General features: G+C 37.4%; 1 long non-coding RNA gene across 1 annotated transcript in view; it reads left to right on the top strand.

The window, feature by feature from the left end:
* The window catches only part of LOC140332030 (uncharacterized), a 45384-nt gene extending 26660 nt beyond the window's left edge, over positions 1-18724 (top strand). The window contains exons 2-3 of the long non-coding RNA XR_011921018.1: positions 7794-7903; positions 18596-18724. This is a non-coding gene — a long non-coding RNA (uncharacterized lncRNA). The remainder of the gene's footprint in view (positions 1-7793; positions 7904-18595) is intronic.
* Positions 18725-26088: the final 7364 nt, after the last annotated feature.

Here is a 26088-nt window from a genome sequence, read left to right as displayed (position 1 = left end):
ACTGGCTTTTACATTTCTTGGGATTTTGGTTGTTTAATTATGTATCTAAATGTGTGGTTAAAGGCTTCTAATGTGCCTCTTTAAATCTGTTGCTCATGCTTTACAGGCTTTATGCTATTTACATCAGACAACCAAAAGCCACATTCCAATTGAGAGCTCCTAACAAGTGGAATTTGCTTAAAAAAATCATTATTTTTGCACGGAGGCTGCCACAGTGGCTAGGGATATGAGTTTTTCACAGGATAAAGCTGAGTACAGATGTCATATTACAGTCACTGTAAACAATCTTTCATGACCTCTTTCTAGAAAGGGATTATATATTTGATCCAATTGTGTCCTTCATTAGTTTTGTTTTACAGTTTCCTCTTTTGTCCTTTGGTTCTGTGAAAGAGCTACCATCTGTGTTTATTCAGACAACCTCTCTTTGGATCTAAGTTATTAAAAGGTTTTGGAAATGAGGAAAGATCTGTTCTTTTTAAAGTTTCTTTTTTTGAGCTCCATTAGGTCAATGATATTACCTTGACAACATTGGTAAAAGAGTTAGTAGAACTTTATATTCCTGTGTGAAATGCCTTGGTGGTTTTCCTATAGGCATTTAGAGCTTGAAGGTTTTGTAAGAGGGCTTTATAGAGATGATTTTTCTCATCTTTCTGGTGTTGGCCTTGTTATTTTTTAACCTCAATCTTAATAATATTATTGATCCGTCTAGTGTTTTTGTGAGGCCTTAGCAGCCTGGGTTTAGTCATTCAATGTAGAAGAGAATAATGGTAAACATTTTAAATATGTTGACATGCTGGCATTAGCTAGGTCTTTAGATTTTGGGTTTTCTGCTATTGGTAAAACATTTAGGTCCTCTTTCAAGCAACTTTGAGTCCCCCTCAAAATACCACAGTCCAAACCAAAAGAGACTAGAAGCTGCAGTTGAAGGAGAACATCATCAGAACGGTTGCATCTGGAAGTATTCTGGGACTGAAGCGATGGCTGTATTTATGGTGCAGTTATTTATGTGTGTATGTTCATGTATGTAATGCAGTGCTGCATGTCTACTTTTATGTAATGTGTAGATTGTTATGCCTATTGTATGTGTGTAATGCAATGTTTGTGTGTGTAAGGCAGAGCTATGCACATTTTTTAGTGTGTAGTGAAGTATATATATTTTTTTATGTTATGTATATAATGTACCTAAAATAAAAAAATATTTTATATTAGCTTTTTTACAGCAAAACATCTTAGTTTAAAACCATTTCACTCATTGGCACAATATATATTTCATTGATACAGAGGCTTTTTTTCACCCACTGATACAGGCGCTATTTATTCTAATGAAATGGGGTAATCATTTTACCACTAATATGTATAACTTTTATTGAAGCAGGGGTATTTTTTTTTCTACTAACCACCAGTACATGTGCCATTTTTGACTCCAACTGGTCACCATTCATACTCTCACTAATGACAAGAAATGTTGTGAACCCACTAACATAGGGCCATTTGTTACTCCCCATGACCACTGACACTAGGCATTATTCTCAATGATGACTGAAACTGAATGCACTTATTGCTTCTGGTTGCTTCCATTGACACTTGGGCATTTATTATCCTCAATGACTATGGACATTAGTGCTTACTGCTGACACTGGGAATGAAAACCTGGTGTACTATCTGCAAGTTTGGTGGAGCTGTAGGCTGAGGCACACACTATAAGAAACTACGTAGTGTTTACCAGAGAACCACTCAAGAAGCTTTGCTGAAGATGGATGAAAGATATTTTGTCCATAAAAATGACCGTTGTTCAGGGGAACTGTCATTCAACAGAAGAGCAGAATTAGGGAACGTTAAAGGTCAAAGCAGGGAGCAAGCAAGTGTAGGCATACATAGGCTGGAGTCACAAACCAGTAATACAGCATTGCAGGGACACATGAGTACAGGGTATGACAGAAGCATAAGGGGTCTAGGGAGCAGAAAGAACTCTGCAACTCAGTGATCCTAAAGACACTCTGGGGAGAATCTGGTATTTAGGAAGTCCAGGAACAAATTAAATTATTATTATTATTATTATTAATTATTATTATTATAATTAAATAATTATTAATTAGGGTAAAAAAAACAATATTTTTATTATTATAATTAAATAATTATTAATTAGGGTCACAAAAAAATCAGTATCCTTACAAGAACTCTTACAAGAACTCTACAAGAACAAGAATCTGTTCACAATCTCTAATTAGTAGCTAGCCTCATAATATACAGACAACATACATGGATAAGATTTTATAACAAAGAGCAACAAATCCCGGCTTAAATTATACTCTCGGCTTTAGTGCTTTTTCATAGATCCATATCTATAATTTTACGTGGTTGATGCTAGGTTAGGGTCTAAGTGACTAAGTCTATTGGACTTACCTCAGTTTGATACTGTCTTAGCACATATTGTGGCTATTAATTGTGACAATTATTCTCATAGACTTGTTAAAATAGATTAATACTTGTTGATTGTTTTCTCTGCCGCCTACACATTTATATTATACTTGACTTGTAATTTTAGCCATCATGTCTATGCTATGTAACGTTGATTCTATGTACATTGTTTTCTTGTTTTTTTTTTTTACATGATGCAATTTCCTGTTAAGTTACCTTGCAAAAAATTTCAATAAACATATTAAAAATATTGTATAAATATGTAAAGATATATTGTATATGATAATATATATTTAAAACCAAAAAAGTAATTCAAGCATGTACTATATATATATATATATATATATATATATATATATATATATAGTAAAATAAAATATAGTACATGCTTAGATAAAAGTTTCTTGGTTTTAAATATTTTATACTCATACAGGTACTATTTAGTTAAAGCAAATATGCCACCAGGGAGAGTCGATGTGGGAATGCAGCTTCCGGTGATGTTCCATGTAGAGGTGCCATTGGAGATGTATGGCAAAGGAATGGTTATGCTGTATTAGAACGCTACCATAACATTGTTTTAAGTAAATCTTAAATATAGTATGCTGTCTTCATATTAATTAGCCTTTAACACTTTTGCATTGATTGCACCTTTAACCTTGAAAGTCCCATTTTTTGTCTGTATGATATTAGGCAAATTAGTGGGGACTTGGCTCAGATATTTCTAATTATATATTTAAGCGCCAGCCTCTGCAATTAAATAGTAGGGAGTGGGCTCACATAAGTAGTAGAGCAGTTCCTATTGAGTTACAAGAAAGATGACTGCTCCAGTTGTTTTGTGGTTGTTGGGACAGGAAGGAGTTCTTTTACATATAAAAGAATCATGGTGGCTAGCTGAGCTAAGGGAGGGAGGCGCAGAGCATACTACTCAAACACTCCTTTGTCTGTAAAAGTTCTAATTTATTGAAGTCATGGATGATGAAAACTAAAGTGAATGTCATCTTTACCACTAGCACAATAGTCAGGTTTAGATCCTTTCTCCAGTAGGCTTGAAAGGATTTACTTTGCCAGGTCAAATCTCAGGGCAGCTCAGCTTTTTTTTTTTTTTTTGCAAAATTTGGTTGTTAAGGAAAAAAGACTCTACTTGTGATGAAATTCATAATGTGAACAGTGGTACTTACAATACTGTTTTAAAACAAAGCCCTGACTTGGCATCCGGTGTTGACTGAATTAAGGTGAATGAAAGAGGTAGGCTTGGATAAGCTGCTAAATGTTTTTAACATTACAGAACATGTTCAGTTGAATACTTCTATGCAATAAATGTTCTTGGAACTGGAAAATTACATCCATTAATTCCTTTAAAATGGACAAGAATTCTGGATTGGAAATCCAAGTTGGAATTCAGATTTTTTTTCAGAGTGCTTATTTAAATAAATAAATAATGCAGTGAATCTGATACTCACCAAACATTCTCTGGTGGAAATCAATCGCTGCCATCGAAAACAAATGTATCTACAAGTTTTTCAAACTTTCTGCTTAATAAATAGACCCCTATAAATTATTAGAATGTATTATCCTTTGAGCACAGTGGCTCGGAGGTTAGTGCTCTGGAGTATAATAAAGTTTGAAACACAAAATCATGTAAAAATAATAAATTGAATTAATTAAAAAATCTATATATTTAAAAAAAAAAAAAAATACATATTATACTTATACTATTATATATACTGTAAAATAAATGTTCTTGAAAACAATGTACTGCTTTTACACATATAAATCCAATGTATTGCATTCAATACAGTTATTTTGTATTGAATGCAATACAAATGGTTTTTGAATTTCCCGCCCCGCCGGCAACGTACACTCGCACCGACGTCACCGGGAACTCTCCGGTGACTCATCGGGTGCAGAAGCCAGCCAGAGGAAGAAGAAAGAACACAGAGATCGCTGCGATGGACGGTGCGGGACACCGGCGGATCAGGAAAGGCTGTATTTATTATTACCTTCCATAGGTTTTCCTACCCCAAGTGTGACTTGGGGTTACCGCTTCCAGCAACTTTTTTCTACCCCGAGTCACACTCAGAGTTACCGCTAGGGAGATTAAATTAGGCCCAATGTCTCTGCAAGGCCACAATTGCATTTTTGCATCTTTTGACTACTAAAAAAGGTGTAAACCTTGACCATGCAGTATGCTTATGATGTAAGGTTGTACAAGTTGGGATAATTCTTGAGAATCTTGGCAAGGCATGTAAATTTTCTCTTCTTAGTGTAGCCACGGTATCAGTTCTGCTTCACAGTGCATCACAACACTTTTGACCTTGACCCATTTTCATTATTTTTTTTTTGCAGTGTTACATTTCTTGCTGAAATAAAAAAGAAAAATTCAGAATCCTTAATATGTACCAATTTCATTGGTTCTATGGTTTGAAAATTTTCATGGGATGTTCTGCACTAAAATTACACATTATGCCTCCCTAAAAGTTTTAAATGTTGTGTCCTGACAAGTTTTATTTGGTTCTTGCACTTTAATTTGTAAATGTGTTTTTTTTAACTAAAAACTGTAATATCAGCCAGATATGATATATTATGCAAAACTCACATACAGGCACATGAGGCAGTCATTCTTAGCAATGTCCCTGCTCTGTAGAGTATAGCTTGATGTGCAATGTCAGGGGGCAGCAAACCACCCCTTGATGCTGCATTGGTGATCCATAAAACTGTGTGGCAATGATGATGGTTCCTGGTTTTGAACAGTTCTATTGGGTCCAATATTAACCATTTTTGCAAACAGTTTTGAGAAGCACTGCTTCGGAAGCTCCAGCTTGTATACTGGTGCATCCTTTAGGCGGCTGGTTCTTGCCACTGCTATCCACCATATCCCCGTATGTGCTCATTCCATTGGATGAGCACACTTTACCGGATCTGTGTGTTTTTCTCTGCACACACATCACAGGATTGAGCCGGGTGCCTCCAACGACACCTCAGTCGGGGGATTCCGATCTAAGATGAGGCCACCACGCATGGCCGATAATGCCTGTGTGTCCGGAGCGTACACGTATTGGGAGAGTACCCCCAAAACGGCTCCCTCTTTGCTATATAGGGAAGGCGTCCGGAACCTCTCACTCCATTCCAGCCCAGAACTTCATTGCTGACACGGCTCATACAACAAACCAGGTCCTCTGGCTACCTTCAGGTAATGAGCATCTGCTCTTCCTTCACTCCCTTTATATCTCATGTGTTTATTATCACATTTGCGTAATGCTTACCTACCCACCCCAGGTTACTACCAATACTGTTGTGAAATCACCTGCTTCCCCTCTGGTCTTCCCTCCCTCTATTTGCCAGAACCAAATTGAGTTCCAGAACCAAATTGAGGTCTAACAGTCAGAACCTGTTCTCCCATGAGGACTGTGTGGGTTATATTTTAAATTACATATTATGTCATGCTTGGAAAGACATGGCCACTAGGGGTGCTACAGCTTGCACAGAGGTGGTGTAAGCCCTGAGAAGGGTCAAGGCACAGAGTCTAAGCAGGAATCAGGTCTTCTCCAGAGCCTCTGATGGTGAGGATGTTGCGCCACTGGTTACTGTCAGGTTGGGGTCCTTGGGAACACAAAGGTGGGCAATATGAGCACAGTGCCAAATCACAAAGCAGATGATTATCCAGGAAGGCCAGTGTCCAGGCAGGCAGCAAGCAAGAGAGGTCAGGTCACACGCAAGGGGTCAATTGCCAGGGATCCAGGAGACAGAGACCAGTGACACAGGGGCCACTGCGGGCACAGGAAACACAGGAGACACTGGATTCAACAAGAGGCACAGGTGATTTAAGGATATCCACAGAGAGACAGGAAAACACTGAAACAGCACAGGGAAGTTGGCTGGAAACCAACAGACTGGTCCAAGAGGAGTTAATGTAGGAGCTGGACACAGAAAACACTAAATTAACCACCAGGTGAACAGGAACTAGCTCAACAGAACTAGGAACTCGGCACAATGAGACAATTGCACGAACACCTAGTGCAGTGTGTGAGCAGGCTAAATAGACAGGGATGATTAAGAGGCTATCTCCTGATTGGCCAGCAAAGCTGATAAAGCTTGCTAGTGTAGGCAAGCCCAGAGTCAGAACTGCCCACATGCGCAAGAGAGACGCGTCTGCGCTTTGGCAAGGAAGAGGTAAGTGTGACAATTTATTTCACTAATATATAATTCTACATAAAATTTACATTTTATTTTTCACAATTAGAGTTTCTTACTCTTCCTACCTGTACACCAGTCTTGTAGCATATATAGCATACGTAATTTAACCGTTCTAATACCATTACTGTATACCCAATTGTGTTATTAAATACCTCATATATACTTCTTGGCATCACTATTACTATTGCATACCTGTAATAAATACCTTATGTTTATAACCAACGTATGCGATATTAAAATTGCGATTTTCAGCACGACTTATGACATATGCGTTATGTCTAGTGCCTATATGACCCATATATGTGCATATTCTGATTCAAGGGATACTGTGAATCAACATTAACTTGTTTTGTATTATGAGAATGTATCATTAATACAACATTTGCCCAAAACCCTACTCTCTGATGTCATTCTCTTTACATAATACCCAGGGTTGGCAAAATACTTTTATTAGGCAACCATAATCACGCATATATATATTCTCGTTTCTAAGGTTTCAACATTCTATAAATGGCAGCATTAACACAATCACCAGAGAAAAGCGTGTCATTTTTGTTTTTTTTTAGCTGAGGCATCAGCTAAAATTGTACACAAGTTCTTAACAGATCATTTTGAGTCAATCCTAGTTTTAGGCAAATAATGTTATCACGTTGTGGAATCTACCAGAAATTTGTACCTGGTGATGTTGCAGATATTCCCTTTAGTGTAAAATTATTTTGCATTTGAAGCACACATACACACACACTACAGGTGAGTATTTTGTTAAAAAAAAAATATCTGGCACCTATCACAGTGGATTTTTAGGACTTTTGCTTTTGTTTTTGTGGAATGCCTCTCTCACTGAGTATTGCTCTTGCATGATATTGTCAATATTTAAAAATTAAATATATAAAATATATATGATATGTTTATAATGCATGTTTAGCATAACAGAATAAGTCATAAGTCTGTGATAAGAGCACGTGTCTTTTTATTCATAAACTATATACCTGTGCCTAGAAACATGGATGACACGTCATGAAGGTGTAAATCATATAATCAATGATTTGTTAAGATTTCAGAAGCAAAAAATGTAAAAGGAGGTAATCAGCAAAGGATAAGAAGTTTTAAGTGAAGACCTGCATCATGAGCTATTTCAAAGTCCTGTTTGCTGATTTTTTCATTTCTCTTTGTCTCTGCAGCTTAACACACTGAATGCTGAACATTGATGGGATATTGCACATGTGTGCCTTTGAAGATTTCTCTTTATATTTTCTAGTTTACTCAGTACCTCACACATACACATCTACAGGTGAGCTCCTGCCTTGCCAGTATCAACTTCTGCATATAACTTGATCATTGTTGCAAGCACTTTCCTCACAACAATGTTTTTGATGCTTTGTCATCTTTACCCTGAAAATGTGATTGATCTTCACTACCTTTGAGTTGGAGTTATGATGAAGAATAACATAATTTTACTGACTTGTCAAATGTGTTTATTATGTGAAACAATTGTAGAATGAGTGACTTTTCTCCTAGAACTGCACAGAAAGAAGACAGTTATAAGAAGGAAGTGCGCAAATCAGCAGCTTTATATAAAAGATGAAGTACAAACAGCAATAATGAAATGCCCGGGAAGCAACCCCTCACAACCACTAAGGTTTAAGTTTACACAATACAAGTATAAATCCCATTCATTAACATTTTGATATACAATTAAATTATTTGTTTTTTTATATAACCATGGCTAACCAAATGTTTCACCAGGCATGACCCTTTTCTTTTTATTGTATGACAAACTTTGGCAAATATATGATTTGGCTTGGCAAGTGTATTTATGACTATTTGCGATTTCATTCTCTCATAAATGTTATAGTGTCATCATAGTGAACATGAATTCTAACAGCTAGGTAAATGTTTCAGACATATGATATTTTATATAATAATTGCCTTTGTTTAAGCAAAACTTTAATAGTGTTAAGTCATGTTTATTTCAGTTTTTTAAATTCCTAACACTCAGATCAGTTTTTAAAATAATGTTCTTTATCTATTTTTACAATATGTATACACTCTCAATTGTCTCTAAATGATAATTTGCCCTGCGTCATTTGATAATTAGAAGTGTACATTTGCCCCAGTTATAATCAGTGAAAGAAATATTCTTTCAACACCTGGTGGGGAGTCATAAAAATATAAATATGCTAAAATTATTGATTTCATAATGATACAATACTACATAACAATGATATTAAAGCTACTGTACTAAAAAAATAACTTTGTTCAAATTACATGATTTAATAATCATACTATATTATTATTTCCAATGTTTCACTGTTTTGTAAACACTAAATGGTCTTTAGTTTAATGTGAATATAGATAAAAAAGATAGAAAATAAATCATCCTTCATTAAATAAGCATTTTTCTTATCTTTATTCTAACTGAGTTAGGCATGTTAACCTTGTAGTGCAGTTATCTATTCAACTAATTTACAGTATGTGTACAGTTTAATCTAGATAGATCTAGAAGAATCATATTTCATACAAAGAATGAAACAATAAGATGACTAAACCAAGTAGAAAATAAAAGAAGTGTTTCACCTTTGCTAAGAAGTTTTGCAATAGATTCCAAGAGACTTTAAATTGCTGCATAGAAAGATAGGCATCTAATTTTTCAGGATTGCGTCTATTCAGGGTTTGACTTCTCTTCTTAGCTTTGTCTACAATGATCAAAACTATCCCTTTAATGCAATGCACCAATGAAAGAACCATTTGTTACACTAGCATATTTCAAAGACTTTCTAAAATCTTCTTTAATTTTCCAATGCAATACAAAATGCACAGCCAGGACAATGTAATTGGATTAATTAACTTTTCAGTATAGGAGAGAAAAAATATCTTGTCTTTATCTTCTCTGATTTCAGTAACTGAGATGCACATATCCTTCTAATGACTTAATCATCTAATTAGTTGACTTGCAAAGGCAAATGAACAGAGATATGTTCTAATTCCCATGTACATACTCCCAAAGTAAATTACTTCAGTTTAGTCCGGATGATTACAGCTTTTGAACAAAGGTGGTGTCAGATTTTTTCATTTAAGCCACTTAAAAAACAACCCCCTTTAAAGAGAAGGTCCTCAAAATTGGCATTTAATCCTGTGTTTTATCTAATCTACCCATGCTGGGTAAATCTCTTGCCCTTGGTTAGTTTTAAAATTACAGACATATAACTCAATCAAATGCAAGCATTTTATATTTAAACACATTAAATAGATGCACCTTATCTGACCATTTTCTGTGTTCCCACACCAAAAATTATTAACATTCTTATCCCATAATTGGTTGCCAGGCCTCTTCCTTTTCTGGCAAAATTCGATTGAATGGGCTATACATACTTAGTTACAACCTGAGAATAGAGATGTATTCCATGCCTAGTGATAAAAGCTCATTATGGTCCTTGAGGGTTTTTTGTTGTCCTTTTTCTTTGCTACTCAGTCTGCTATGACTTTTCATTGGCACTTGTTTATAGCAGTCTGAAACTAGCCTTCACCTCATTTTGAGACAAGACTCTAGACTGAATAAATACAACTTTTCCTTACTGTTACTGAAACCTTTCTTCTATCAAATCAGTACATCACTCCGCACTCCTAGCAGCAACATCAACTATTGTTAGCAAAGTAAATTAGGAGCCTGCAGCTTTGGAGTTTTAATCAATAAAACCAGTACTCCAGCAAATGTTCATTACTTATAAAAGTTATGAGCACATCATGAGCAGTCATTATTTCTTGAATGACTATGCGCCTGATCAAATAATATGCAGATAACAGCAAGGTTATACTGCATTCCTACATAACATAGAGATCACAAGATTTTATGGAACATGATTGCTCTCAAAAATTATAAGGCCTGTAATTCTCTGTAAGCTTTTTTATTCATGTATAAATTTGTAAAGCTATTCTAAAACTGAAAGTAATTTCTGTTTTTTACATAAACATTTACCTACCATGTGCACCAGTAACTTCATGACCATATTTCATACACTGAACTACAGATACTCTATTTCAAAGAGTTCCTTCATTTAAGGGCTCTGGTTGTTTTGGGAAAACAATTTAAAGTCTGTGCATAACTTTAAAGAGATTGTAAGAATAGAAAATTGCAATCGAAATTAAAGCTGGGCCAGTGACTGGCCCTTTTCATAAGCCACCTTTTAAAGATCTTAGTTTGCCCCTTGGGTATTGTTTCTAAAAACAATGGTTTTTATTAAATTCTTTAGGAATTATTCATCATTTATCGTTTCCTGAGGGTTCCTCTTTAAATGATGAGATCGATGACTAGCTAACATCTGTCTGTTATGATTCCTTTTATGATGCGCTGGAAAAGTCCTGCCCACTGGGAAAAGGAGCTCTGTTGGCAAAAGCAGACATAAAATCTGCATTTAGGTTATTGCCAATTTGTCCTGTGGCCTACAATTCTCTTTGTTTTTAGTTTGATGATTTTTATTTCTATGATAAGTTTTTGCCTATAGGCTGTTCTTTGTCTAGTTTTTATTTTAAATATTTTTCTTCCTCTTTGGAATGGGTAGTGGTTTATCAGACAGGGCACAAGTGTTGTTTAGAATTTCTGGATATTACTATAGATTCAGACTTAATGTAAATCAGACTTCTAGCTGCAAAAATCCAAAAAAATCCATATCATTCACAGGCTTGAAATTAGCTGCAGTCCCTTCTTCGTGTTATGCCTATGGGCAGAATTCTTTTTATGGAAATTGTATATGGTCACATCTAGCCTTAAATCCCCATTTCAGATATATCATTAAGTAGGCAATTGAAGGATGATATGCAAGTATGGTTTAATTTTTTTAATGGCAAACCTGTTTAACAGAATGGGCCTGATTTATCAAAGCTTTCCAAGGCTGGAGAAGATACACTTTCTGCAGTGAAGCTGGGTGATCCAGCAAACCTGGAATGGATCTGGTCTAGGATTGAAAACATTTGCTAACAAAAACAAATGACTTTTAAACAATTTATTCCGAGTTGAATTCCTTCTGCTGAAAGTGTATACTCTCCAGCCTTGGAGAGCTTTAATAAATCAGACCCAATGAATTTATCTATGTTGAGGAATTTTATTCATTCACAGATGTAGCTGGCTAACTTGTCTTTGGCCTTTTCTCGAGGGGTCATTGGTGTTGTGGATCATGGCTCCTGTCTTGGGTTTATCGGAAACATACAAAAAATATAGTTATGCATGAACTTTTTCTGGTAGTTGCAGCAGTCGCTATTTGGGGTAAGCATTTTAGTAATAGGAGAATCATTTTACAGTCAGACAATAAAGGAGTAGTTTTTGCAGGTAATTGTCTATTGTTAAAATCCCCTCCAGCAGTTAACTTGATTAGACACTTGGTTATTTTATGTCTCTGTTATATTTGTTTAAATATGTGCCCGGTAAATTAAACACTACAGCAGATGCTTTGTCACATCTACAGATAGATCTTTTAACTTCCATGGCGGTTTTCCTGAGTGTGGCTCCGGGTTAATTTCAGTACCAACAGCGGTAACCCAGAGCCACACTCGGGGTGGAATTGTAAGGCAGTTTTAAAGTTTACCTGGTCCCCACATGCCCGTGGCCTTGGCGGCGTCCTCCGGTGATGCCCAGCATCTGCTTCCCCTGGCTTGTAAATGTTGGGGGCGAGGCCAGGGGACGCAGATGCCAGCCAGGCATGGGACAAACAAGCGTGTGGCTGGGGGGCGGGACCAGGCGGGAAATTTAAAATAATAATTTTTTTTTTAATGTACCACTTTGACATTTAAAAATACTTATTATTCAAACCGCCAGGGAGGTTTAGAAAGCTTTAACGAAAAATGCAAACTAGGAAGTTTTCCAATCCCCTTACTACCTATGGGATTTAATTTAAATGTTAATGCACATAATATTGAATGTTCTTTAGTTTCAATAACATGGACTGCATATTCAGCCACATGGGTTGAGTGGTGTAATTTCCTAATCATTTGAGGCTTATCTGGTATCCATAGTTCAGAACCATTAGCTCTAGTTTTTACTTGTAAGATAATTCAGAAATCCTATTCTTATTCCTATATTGTTAAACTATTGGTTTATTTCTCAAATCGTATAATATCCAAAGTTACATAGTTACATAGTAGGTCAGGTTGAAAAAAGACATAAGTCTATCAAGTTTAACCAACTATTACATCCCTCCATGTAATAGTTATTTCTCAGTCAAACAAATACAAAAAAACTACTGTAGTTCCCAATAGTGGAAAACTGATTACATACAGGATTTTATCAAATCCTTACTGGGCCACAGTGGCAGTGTGCAATTCTACGTATAAAGCCCTGCTTTTCAGTCTGCTTTTGTTTTAGCCTTTTTTGGGGCTCTGCACATTTCTGAATTTGTAGCTCAGAGTAAAAAGCATTTTTCTGGTTTACGATGTTAATTGTCTTGTAGATTATGCTTGCATTTTTGTCAGGAGATCAAAAACTGATTGGGAAGGCAAGGGGGCCTTTTCCCGGTTGTAAACTTTTGTAAACTTTTCCTGGTTGTTTTCTTTGTCCAGTGAAAAATTTAAAACAATTTTTACATTTGGCCTCCAGTGGCAGTGCTGGTCTTGTAGGGTTTAGGCTTTTCTTTACATTAATTTAGACAGACTGCAACGCTGAGTCTGGACCAGAGTATCATTAGGAATTTATGGTCGCTGGGAGTCAGATCTGTTATCTGTTAAATTTTAGGTAATAGAGTTTGCATTTGGATTCTGGGTCACAGAGACGCTCTGCAAGGAGAAAGTACACAGAGAACTTAGGCAGGCATCCAGATAAGTTTCTTAAGGCCTGGGAGGGTATGTGATTAAGGGCATGAGGTGATGTGATCTATTTCCTAAATTGTTAAGAATGTAAGGAATTTGGTATTTTGATATTGCCATAATATATTTAGGTAGCAACGACATACTGAAAAATCCAATACTGTTGAACTTTTTTTACTGTCTTCTGTTGGTGGCTTTTCTTACAGACACTTGGATTTGGATGGACGAGTTCAGGATATTTAAAGGCATAATAGTATTCACCTGTTAGATGTTGGTTTGGACATATATATCATCTTGGGCTTCACTCCCTGTCCCCTGCTTCTAGGGAGTGAAGCGGTTTTCCTGGAAGCAAGGTCAGCATGTTGAATTTACTGTGGGATTACAAACTATGGAATGGACAATGATTGAAAGTTTGATGTAGGTGAGCGATTAGGAGATTGTATGAGATTGAGGATGTTTGTGAATTTGTTACTAAGGGATCATTATGAGTATCTATTGGAAATCTGATGTTTTGAATGTTTGATTCCAGCAATTATGCTAAGAATGTGATATGTGTTGTTTCCAGGCCATGTGTTGCTTCTTGTTTCTCCTAGAAACGTTCAGAAAATAATATCATCTAGAGATCCTGTTTGAAATTCTCTGAGAACCATTTGAGCACCTGAGAAAGTGATCTGTTTTTATTATATTTTAGGTCTTATATTTTTATTACCTGTTTTGGAGTTTTGGGACCTGTATTGCCAAACTATGTCTAAACATTGGTCACAGCGACTATATATGAGTTTTGGGAATTGGATGGACTCTTTTATGCCTTATTCCTATACCCCTTAGTTTTTTTGAAATGCTTAATTAACTTATGTTAGACTGACCTGACAGACGCAAGCTTTTATTTTATTACATGGTTAGTATTTGTTAGCATCAAATAAATATATAATCTAAGTTACACATGCAATATTTGAATGAAAAAATATGTTCTTCATATAAAATACGAATGTAGTATAGTAAAAAGTCACAAGACTAAATGAAGATTTATATTTTGTTAGGTGATGCAAATGACTTAAGAGGGATTTCATGCTATTGTGAGTTTTTTAAAACGCACAGACCAACAACATTCTCTCTTTTCTGAATGGTCTAATATACAATGTGAACAAAGGATAAAACTTTTGTTTGTGTCACTAGTGGCTCTATTAGAAACAATCAATGCTATACCACAGTTACATAGAGCAAAGAAGGACACTTGGTGTTCTGACCTCAGAATAAGTAAACCAGATAATTAAACTGGGGGGAGATTCTTTCTGCTCCGTTACATTTGTGAAGATACTTGCTCAGCCATAGTCAAGAGAAGATGGATGAAGAATACAGCAACATGGAACTCAAGAAACAATAGGTTTACAATGATCCTAAATGCACCATGTGCCAAACACAGTTTGCTGTCAGGAACTAACAAGCCAGCCATATCCTCCTCAAGTTGAACTATTGCCATACATTTGAAAGGATATTATTACAATTCAGTTAAAGTGAAATGCTTTATGCTTCTATGGTCCATTGTTTTTAACTGAAGGGCTTGAGAAAAAGGAATAGTTGGTTAGTTTCTTAGTTACAAAAAGGGGCAAGCAGCAGATCAAAATGTTTTTCTTACCCAAAACAGTCTACTTTCTTTATCCTACCAAATTGTACAGTACTTGTAGGTACAATAAGCAATAAGTAGAATAGGAGTAATTGTGTATATAAGGGTTATAAATATAGAGGGTGATGTATTTAAAATTGAGTGACGCAATTTCAAGCTCTAAATTGTTTTTAAGGAGATTAATGAAAATATCATCTCATGTATAAGACCTGGACATTTGTTAACCTATTTGTAAACACAGATTCACTTTACTTTAGAAAATTACCTTCATAATCAGTTCATTAACAAAATGTGCCAGAAGCATTGTGTGTATTTCACTATGCATTGAGTCAGAGTACCCTTGTATTGGCCTTACTTTAGGTTAATGTGAGTTCTTACTGTGTGTCTGTGATTGATTAACTGCACTGTGTAATTGTGATGTTGCTTCATGTGCTGGGTATATAACACTGCAGTGTTAACATTTTCTGTTAAGCATATATGTGGCATTGTATTGTATGTCATGGTAATCTGGTGCCTACAGGTACTGGAGTTTTCATGGTATTGGAGTTTCATGGTATTGATTGCATCCTAAATAAAATCAAATTCAATAAACAGAATCGTTTTGGTTTTCTTTCAAGAAAAACACTACATATGCTGGTTTAAAACCTATTAATTAGTGATTAATAGTCCAAGAGCCCACAACAACCAAATCTTTTTTTTATCACTTACCCATATGCTATGTATGCCTTAGAACATCCTTGCACTTTCCAGTCCCTTGTTAATAAAAAAACTTGCATGAAACTGTAACCAAGCAAACAGACCATGTACATTATGCACTTAGATTAGGTATTTAGATTTGGTAAAACACGGTACATTTTTATTTTTGCCATTGATAAGCATTATAATGTGAAAAAATTTACTATATGCAGCCATGTCATTTAAATAGTCACAGACAATTATATAGGTCACATAGCTTGAAGTTTTTAATGCTTACATAATAAATTGACTTCAACATTCTAAACGCGAGAAAAGAACATTTTTGTTTGCTTATTTAATCTGTGTTTTTACTTTTTCACAAAATTTATTGTGAAAACATCCTCAACTCAAAATTAGCTTCTAAGTATAAATTTTATAGAGTAATCATATACAGTGGTACATTCTGATTAGGAAGGTTTGGTTATTTGGCGAGCAAGGAGCCCAGACCCACCCATACACCTATCCCCAGTAGCTTGTTTGCAGGGCATACTTTATTCTAATCTCATACTAAGAAGGTTATGGCCATCAAACGAAAGCATAAATCAAAGATCAGTAAAGTCATATTAATGAGAGTTATTATCACTGAAATTGTTTTTGTGTGGCTTATACTTAAGTTTATAATAAATTAATGCGTCTACATCTGATTTAGTATTTTGTGTCGCAGGTGAGCAGAATTTTTTATGCACTTGTAATACCCAGTTACTTCTAACTGAGGAAAATGCTTGTTGTACAAGTTTGGACTAAAGATGTTGTGACAACATCATACATTGTATATTAAAAGAAAGTATATTGTCAGGAATAGGGATGAGCGAGCAAATTTTTTAAATTCGGTCTTGTAGCGAATTGGGCCGTTCTCACTTACCAAACATGTAGGCGAAAATGGGCCTTTGTAAATTCGTCCGGCGAGACCGAATTTTTGGGACCTGCAAGACCAATCAGGGGAGCAGGGCTGTCAGCTCCTCTGATTGCTGTTGAAGCCCTGTACTATGACCCTGAGTTTCTCTATCCAGGAACACAGTGTGAGTCTCGCTGGCTGCTCATAAATGAATGCAGCGTGGGAAAAATCCTGTTTTTTCCCACGGCCGCGTTCATTTATAGATGCAAGCTGCATGACTCTGAGAGGAGGAGTATCGCGGCTGCATTTATGAATGGAGCTGTGAGAATCCCCCTCTTAGTGAGAGATCCCCGGGCACTACAGGTCAGAATGAGGGCAAGCCTTCATTCTGACCTGTAGTGCCTGGGGATCACTCACTGACAGGAGGATTCCTACGGCTGTATTTATGAATGCAGCCATGATAATCCTCCTATAGTGATTTCTGATGGTTTCACGAAATTTCCTGAACCCATAGGAATTTCAAGGAAAATTACCCGAGAATGGCAGCGTCACTTACAGCAGCAGGGAAGATCAGGCAAATAGCTGTGAGTCCTCTGCTCTGCAGCGTGCAGCTTCCCTTTGGCTGTGAATGGTCTCTCGGCATCCCTTGCTCTGAGACTGTGTGCAGCTGCTGGGGATTTGAAGTTGTGCTGAGAATAATGAGAGATTAGTTCCTGATCTCAGTCCTGTGCGTCATTGGATGCTGGGGGATCTGTTCCCAGTGATCGGAGCTTGTAGTAAGGTTTAACTAGGCTGATCTGTGCTGGAGTGTGTTTCTATTGATTTACTGTTGCTTACCATTGCCTGTTCCTGACATTTCGATTGTACGCAGCCTGGACCAACCTTTTGCATGTGACCCTAACTCTGCTTGTGCTACTCGCTCTGTACCTCGTCTGGTGGACAGATCGCCTGTGTATGACTTTAGCTTTATACTCTGGATTTGTCTTTATAGAATTTGGTACTGCTTATTCTGTGGGCTCCTGTTCCTCTGCAGACCCATCCCCAGACACCATCCCTTGCGCATTAGGTTCTGGGGCAACCGTGTGCAGTGAGTACTGGAGCTGGACCAGGGCCTTACATATATTTTATCAAAAAGATACAAGGCTGTTTTACATGTCAGTGGTTAATGCTTGGTGGAGCTTTTTAATTTTTTCTTCCTTGTACAGTGGCTTTAGAAAGTATTCAGATGCTCTTCCCTTTTTTTCAGTTGTGTTATCTTACAACCTAATGCTACAAGTGTTTATTTTTTTCGTTTCTCATTAATCCACACTCAATACCCCATAATGACAAAGTAAAGGCATCATTTTAGACAATTTTGTTAATTTAAAAAGAGAACACTGAAATATCACATTTACATTATTATTTAGACCTTTTGCAACAACACTTAAAATTTAGCTTGGATACCCCCCCCACCATTTTTCTTGATGACTGTTTCTGCACCTAGTTCACCTGTAGTAAATTAAATTGATTGGATAAGATTTGGAAAGGCACAGACTTCTCTATAGAAAGCCTTATAGCTGACTTCATATCGGTGCAAAAAACAAGCCATGAGCCAAGGTTATAGTTTTAATATCACTCTCTTTTTTTTTAATGAAATACTGATTAGAATGGGGGTGGGGGTGCTGTACCACTGTCAAAATTAGTGTAGTTTATTCACAATGAACATGGTAAAACAGATATGTTTTTAATAACACTGTAGACACCAGCAACTGGGAATCCAGACCAAAAAAAAAATCTCATCCCAAAAGTGCACTTTTATTTCTAAAGTCTTTTATAAATACAGATTTTTGGATATTTTGAGTGCCTAAGCAGCAAGTCTGTCATTGTTGCATCCCTGTGCACCCCAGCTATGCACTCCTCACAATACAATTCACATAGCAGGTTTGAGGCCTTGAGTAAAATGCCAGTGCTTCACCAGATGCAATTCCCTAATCTCTAACCTTGGTATTCACTTACAGACAAGCACATGGTTGCCTCAGGACTGAAGTACACAAGGAATCACCTCTGAAAGGAAAAGGATTGGGAAATGAGAATGAGTGGAGAGCTCACAAGAGTACAGTGAAAGCAGGTCAGAGATCAGATGCAAAAAAAAAAGCAATACACCAGACACCATATGCAAAAAGCAGAGAAAGCTGGCTTTCAGAGAACAAACTTGCATAAAGAGATGTGGATTCACACATAGAGAACACACATTACCTGTACCTGACTTAGGCAAAATATCCGACCATGGATCTTATGAGGTCGTCTAGGTGGCAAACAACCAGAGGGGCAGGTGAAGCAAAGGTCACCAAATGGTATCAGAAAAGCAAAATACCCAATCAGAACACTAAATAAATTCTATTCTGTGCATTTGATCCAAGCCTGACTAGGTACTAAAATGTGATTGACAGGCTGGGTGAGGATTACAGCATGAGTGCTATATCAATCACCTTGGGAGGTCAAGCACTCTGCACACAGATCTTCTTTTGGCAACCTGCAGCATCACCAGCATCCTTTAAGCCGTGAAACTTCTATTTTTCTTGGCACACGTGAGGAAACCTAGTATTTTGTAAAGATGATATCAAATGACCACACTTTGTTACAGATTTTTCTTTAAAAAGTAAGAAAATAAACTAAAGTTATGTAAATGTGGCGATTGGGGAATTGTAATGCGCCTGGGCACACAAACCACTACCGACTCCAGATATCCTTGAATAAGGTTTATTCAGAATGGTACAGCACAGCAAGGGTTAAGTCCAATCAAGCAAGGTATAAGGCAAAAGCAGGTCAGTAACAATCCGAGGTCAGGGCAGGCAGCAGGCAGAATGGTCAATAACAATCCGAGGTCAGGGCTGGCAGAGTTCAATCAGAGTTAGGTTCAGACCGGGTCACTGAGGAGATGACAAGCAGAAGTTTTAAACACACAAAGACACACCCAAGCACACTGTGGTAACAGAGGCTATAGCGGGCAATGGGGTGATGGACAGGCTCTCCTTAAATAGCCAGGATGACCAATCACCTTGCGCCACCTGGCACTGTCTGATGGGAGACTGAGTAAATCCCCTGCAGCTGATTGGCCGCAGGGAATTCAAACTAACTATGTCCCGCCCTGGGGCGAAGCAGCCGAGTGCCACGCCCTCGGGGGGTACAAGAGGGACGCATGGTAACACGCGCACCTCTTCCCACAGTACCCCTAGGACGTGCACTACTTTGCACTTGCACAGTGCTGGGAGCAGGAACCACATTCAAAGGGATGCAAGGGCTGCTGCCTGGCTGATCAGTAATTAGTCCAGGGCGGATCCCTCCGCCTGCAGAGACAGACAAGCTGTGAGCAGAGGAGCAGCCTTGGTTATGCTGCTTGCTACTGAGGGGTCTCCCTCTGTGGCTGGGAACCCCAGGGACACCGCAGGCTCGCAGGGCGGGTAAGTTCCTTACAGGAATGTGCTGAATGCATAAAAAGACAAGGAATATGTATGTGTTTTTAAAATTAGCTTTCTTTTTCTAAATAAAAAACTCATGATTCATATATTTTTATGATTTTTCTTTATTCTGCTAATAGTTTTATTAAAATTATTAACTTTGTCATGTCTTAACCCTTTTTTTTTCCTAAAAGAGATAATAATATTGAAGTCATACAGTAACACTATTTCAGTTGAGATTTAAACTTTTCATAGTCTTGTTTTTTTCTGAGTGTTTTTTTCTTTTTAAATGAAAACATAATTAATTAAGCCTAAATTGTGCAATAACATGTGAAATAAGAATAAGAAATACTAACTATGTCACTTTCTATTTCATGTAATATAGTGTATGTGGTGAAACATTTCAACTACAAAAGGGTACAAAGGTAAATGTCACGTAAACAGTGGATTTTCTTTTGATGTTACGCTGTTTAAGAATATTTTGACATTTTGTAGACCACACTACCTTCTTTACCTTTGAAGATAATTTTTTTTTTTTTATGACCTGTAAACTGTCAAGAAAAAGCCAGCAAGCTCTTCTGAAAAGTTTAAACAAAGAATGCCATTATTGTTGTCCACTTGCTGTATCATCCTTAGAAATCAATAATATATGTTTGATAAATATTTCATTCAGACTTGTGGGCATCCCAAACCTTTTAATAATACTATTTGGCTCAAAAACAAAAACTGATAGCAGTACACAGTTTAGATAATTGAAATCAACAAAGCATTTTTTTTTTTCAAAATGATTTTTTTTCAAAGTAATTCACATACTAATATAGCAGCATACTGTTTTATTCAGAAAGGTATTGGCTACTGCGCAAAATGTAAGGATTATCAAGAAATATATTTGGCTGGATCATCACCTACAGTATATGCTCATAGACATTCAAGTGAGGCCTGGAGCAGGGAACAAAGTGAAAATCAGTGAAAGGCCTGCATGACTGGGAAGGGATGCTGCATTAGTATGCCGAGTGACCACGTGCAGGAGGGGAAGGAGAAGAGGAGTGAAAAGGGGGGTGAGCCAGAAAGGGAGGGTCTTTTTTCAGCGTGACAGAGAGAAGGGAAGAAGTTTTTCCCGCCCGCCCTGTTTTTAGGTGTTTCAGTGAGGTCCTCGAGGGAAGGAGTGGTATTGGACGGTTTCAGTGGGGGTGAGGGTCTCATCCATGGTATGGGACCCTCGGTAAGATTGTTGTTGGGAAGGTAAATTGTTTTGTGGTAGGGCTGCGAGTGCTGCTGGTATCATTCCCGAGCTGGAGGTTTCGCCTGGGAGCATTACATATCACGGCAGTGCAGACCCATTTTGTGCAAGGGGTTACAATAGTGGGGCCTTCGAGGACCAGTAACCAGGGGGTGTGTTTTAGGAAAAGGATGTTTTTATTAATGTATTGTTTACAGTTATTTGTTATTATTTGTAAGTTGTTATTATTTGTTGATTATGTGTTTATATTGTTATTTATGGTTATTTATTAAAAGAGTTAAATTTGTAGGTTATTTCCTAATAAACGGCCCAAAGGGGCCATTTAACCAAGTTGTGGTCTCATTGTGTGTTTGGGGTAAAGTGGTAGGGTGGGGGGAGGTGGGAGTGGGGCACGGCCTGCGGGAACTCAGCCCTATCACAGTCATGTTTACTATATGAGCTTTGCCATACAATAGACAATTCACGTCTAGGCTTATGGCCTATATTGATAATTTCAAGAATACACTGGAGCACCATAACAGGAACCAGGAACAATATAAAACCAATGAAATGCATCTACAAGATAATAAAGTGAAAGAATAGGAGTCTCCAATGGGATTGAATAACTGTTACACTGTGCCGTTCTACTGCATCAGAGCTTCGTATTACCTAATTTTCGGTATGATTATGATTATGGAATGATTTAAGGATGGAAGTGAGTAGTGATGCTTTTTTCATTCTTAGCTGCTTCATCACGTTTGTATATTTAAGGGTTTGTACCATCTAATTAAACTTTCAGGATGCAGTGCACATTTTCCATGATAGGCGCCTGCTTAGTGCCAATAAAGGGTGAGTAGAAAGCCACAACAAAAATTTACACAGGGTGCAAGGTTCCAAAATACAAAACATAAAATATTGGGATTCACTTCATAATGCCCCCTGAGGAAGAAGAGAAGGGTCAGGGAACAGTAGGGTATGTTACCTAAGTTAGGTGCCCCTCCTCATTTTTAGCATGCAGATGTTAAAAAAACATAATTGTAAACGGATGACTAATGTGTGGCATCCAATCCAGTATGATTTTTTTTATCATTGTGGTTGCACTACTACACTCAAGTTAACAGTAGTTATGCTGTTCATTAAGATGAATTTTAATATTGCTGCCAATGTACTTCAGCATATTTACTTTTTTCCTAATCTAACCCAGCACAACTTATTAAAGTAATGAATAGCAGTGCACTACAATGTGAGTGCCTTGTATTGTAGTGTATTGACATGCTGTTCAGAATGAACGCTACTGCAACACACTAATATACTATGCATATGTGCACTACCATGAGTTTTCCTAGTGTGTCTTTGTGTATTTATAAGTTAAGGGAGGAGTGACACAATGGCTTATTTGTGCTTAGAGAGCAATGGAGGGAAGATGGTATATTTCACCATTTTTACTCAACAACACCACTTCCAGTTTAAAGCAGAACTAAATTTGTTAGTGGATGGTAAGCTTCTGCCATAATTAGCAGTATGCACAACTCTAAACTGTGGCTCATGCGGCATACTCAGCATGCCCAGCTCCTGGGAAATATTTAAATCATGTGTGAGTGTTACATCACACTGTCCTAGCCACTCAAAATGGTTAAAGACCATTTTGGAGGAGCTGGTGGAAGGGAGGAGAGTGTATTTAAAAAGTTTCAAACAGGCAGATTAGTTATTTGTTTTAAAAAAGGGACATTGCCTGTCCATTCTGCAATAAACATCCTACCTGTTTGCAATTTGTTTTTTGCTTTTTTTGTATTTCAGCTTTAGAGCTGCTCACATGTACACATTTACCATTATCTTTGCTTTTTAGCATTTTAGCTGCTGTGAGCAAAGAAAGAAGGCATTGTTTCTTTCTCCAAGCTGGCACATACTAAAGACTCTTCCTGTCCTAGTATGATAGCACCAGGCCAATCACCAAGCACTGGTACCAGTGACATTCTCAACCACACCTACATTTTTTTGTCTGCTTTAAATATGCCAACAGAATTCTTGCTTCTATATTTAACTAAGATATAAATTAAACAATGTAAGTACTTAACCTGGCATATAAAATCTATATCAGAGCAGATATCATTCAAACCCGACGGGAGAATGGGAGGAACCACAGACTATGAGTGACAAGCATAAGGACAGCGGCAAGGAAATCTGGAAGGGGGAATAAACAGAAGGCAATGGAGGTGTCAAAGTGACAGTTTGTGTGTTCTAAGTGACAGCACATGTTGGATTCTATGCTGAACATTTTTTTGACTGTTAGTATTTTACTAAGGTCATATTTTACTGTGAGTGCATTTATTTTTTTGTATTAATCTTGGTGACAGTGATGAGATTCTGACAACTATTCCTTTAAGCCTCTTGAGGAGGCTAGAAAGGGATAGTATTTCAGACTAGAAGATAGCTTTGCAGCTGTCCAAAAGGCTTTACAACTAGCAGAAAACATTTTACAGTGGAATTACAGTCTTTATGAGGCAGGGTCAATTTAGTATTGAGACTTCAGACTGCTCCTTTGCTGAGAGTGACTGCTGCTTGTGTCATCTTTTTTTAGTAGCATTTCAGTAATGCTGGTTCTATGTCACAGCACAGTAAGGCAGAAACCACCATTATTGCACAACACATAACTCTCCTTTTCATCAAAATTATTTTACTTTTTTTCACACAGTTTTCTAGAATGTATGTGTATTTTTCCAGGTTGACAGTAAGAACACAATATAGTGGTAATGGTAGTATAGTGTCACGCACAGAGAGACAGGATCACTCGGGGCGTATGGAGGTGGGTCAAGGCACAGAGTCTAAGCCGTAACCAGGTTTTATTCAGAGCCTCTGATGGTGAGGATGTTGCGCTGCTGGTTATGCCCAGGTTGCAGTCCTTGAGCACACCAAGGTGGGCAAGCACGCTACCAAATCACCAAGCAGGAGGATAGTCAGGGTAAGCAAGGGTTAAGACATAAGCAAGCAAGAGAGGTCAGGTCACACGCCAGGGGTCAACAGCCAGGGATCCAGGAGACAGACAGCAATGACGCAAAGGCCACTGCGGGCACAGGGAACATTGGAGACACTGGAACAGCAGGAGCCACAGAAGAAGCAGAGATATCAACAGGCAAACAGGAACACAGAAACAGCACAGGGAAGTTGGCTGGGAACCAACAGACTGGACCATGAGGGGTTAACACAGGAGCTGAACACAGAAAACACTGGATTAGGCAGCAGGTGTACAGGAACTAGTCCACAGAACTAGAGAGCTAGGCAGTAGTAACTTAACCACCCAACCGATAAGCCCGACCTTGGTTCGGGCTAAAAAAAGTTACAACTATCGATAAGCCCGAACTTTTCTCCCTACCTAATTTCCCCTTACTTACCTGGTCCCCGCTGCAATGATCCAGCGTCGATCAAAAAAAAAAATACTCACCTTCTCCCCGCAGCTCCTCCGGACACGTCTTCCGTCTTCTTGCTTCAGCCGGCGAGTGCAGTGACGATCACCGGGGTTTCCCGGTGACGTCGCTGCATGCGTCGGTGCGGGAGGGAGGCGGGGCGGGAAATTCAAAATTTTGTATTGAGTTCTTTTGCATTGAACTCAATACAAAAATGCTGTATTGAGTCCAATACAAAGAAATCCTTATATAATATATATATAATTGTATTATATATATATTATATAGGCTACTGTACATTACATTATACACTATTTTTTTTAAAGATTTTTTTTAAAGATTTGTTTTTTTTAAAGGTTTTTTTTATGTTTTATAAAAAAAATTTATTATTAAATTTATAAAATTTTGGACATATTTTGGTGAGTTATGCGGTAATTCGAATTATAAGTAATTATTGAGTAATTCGGTGAATTATAGCCTACAATCTAAAATAAATTTCCATGCAAAAAATGTAACACTTTTTGCATGGAAGTACAGAAGTTTGGAAAGAATTAGAATACCCGGCGTTCGCGTACGCGTCCCTTGGCAATTCCTGATGATGTCCGTGCGTGCGCCCTTCGATGGGGGTCGTAGCGGGAAATTCAAATATTTTGTATTGGATTCAATACAAAGTCCTGTATCCAGTCCAATACAAAATAATACAAGATATATTTATGTGGTTTTGTCTATAGGTATGCGACGTTGGACGGTTGGACACTAGGGAGGTGTTTTAGAAAAATATATTACTATACAGTATACCGAATTATCGCATTTTCAGTATTTTTTATTTATTTATGTATTCTTGTTTAAGCTTTAGCTTAATTTTTGTGTATTTTAATTTTATTAAAAGTATTTTTTTTTTATGATTGTGTGTTCCAAACATTTTTTATATTCATGATATCTACTAGACCCTTGTTCGGACATATTTCTGTAAGTTACAGGTCTACAATTTAAAAAAAAAAAATCATGAAAAACAGTGTAACGCTTTTGGTACAGAAATCTAGACCTCAGTGTAACGCCCAGGTGGTTAATGCACTAACACAGAATGGAGTCTGAGAGCAGCAGGGCTGGTAAAGGGGCTACTTCCTGGTTTGCCAGTGGCATGGACGGAGTCGATAAAGCCTGGAAACAGAGACACTTCCAGCATCAGAACTGCCCACATGCGCAGGAGAGAGATGCCTGTGTTTTAGTGAGGAACAGGTAAGTGTGACATAAAGTGCCCATGTAGTCAGTAAAATTCCACTGGTTACTAGAACATCTATCAGCCACACCCCTCATTTTATTTTCCTAGAAGTTTTTGTTATGTGCTTTGTTTATATACATTTATTTTTTGCTACTTGAATTCTTTTTGTTTAGAGTACACAGCTCTTTATGTTTTTATTTGTACAGAAAAT

Source organism: Pyxicephalus adspersus, chromosome 5, assembly GCF_032062135.1.
Source record: "Pyxicephalus adspersus chromosome 5, UCB_Pads_2.0, whole genome shotgun sequence".
NCBI lineage: Eukaryota > Metazoa > Chordata > Amphibia > Anura > Pyxicephalidae > Pyxicephalus > Pyxicephalus adspersus.
This window is presented reverse-complemented; position numbering and strand designations above follow the sequence as displayed.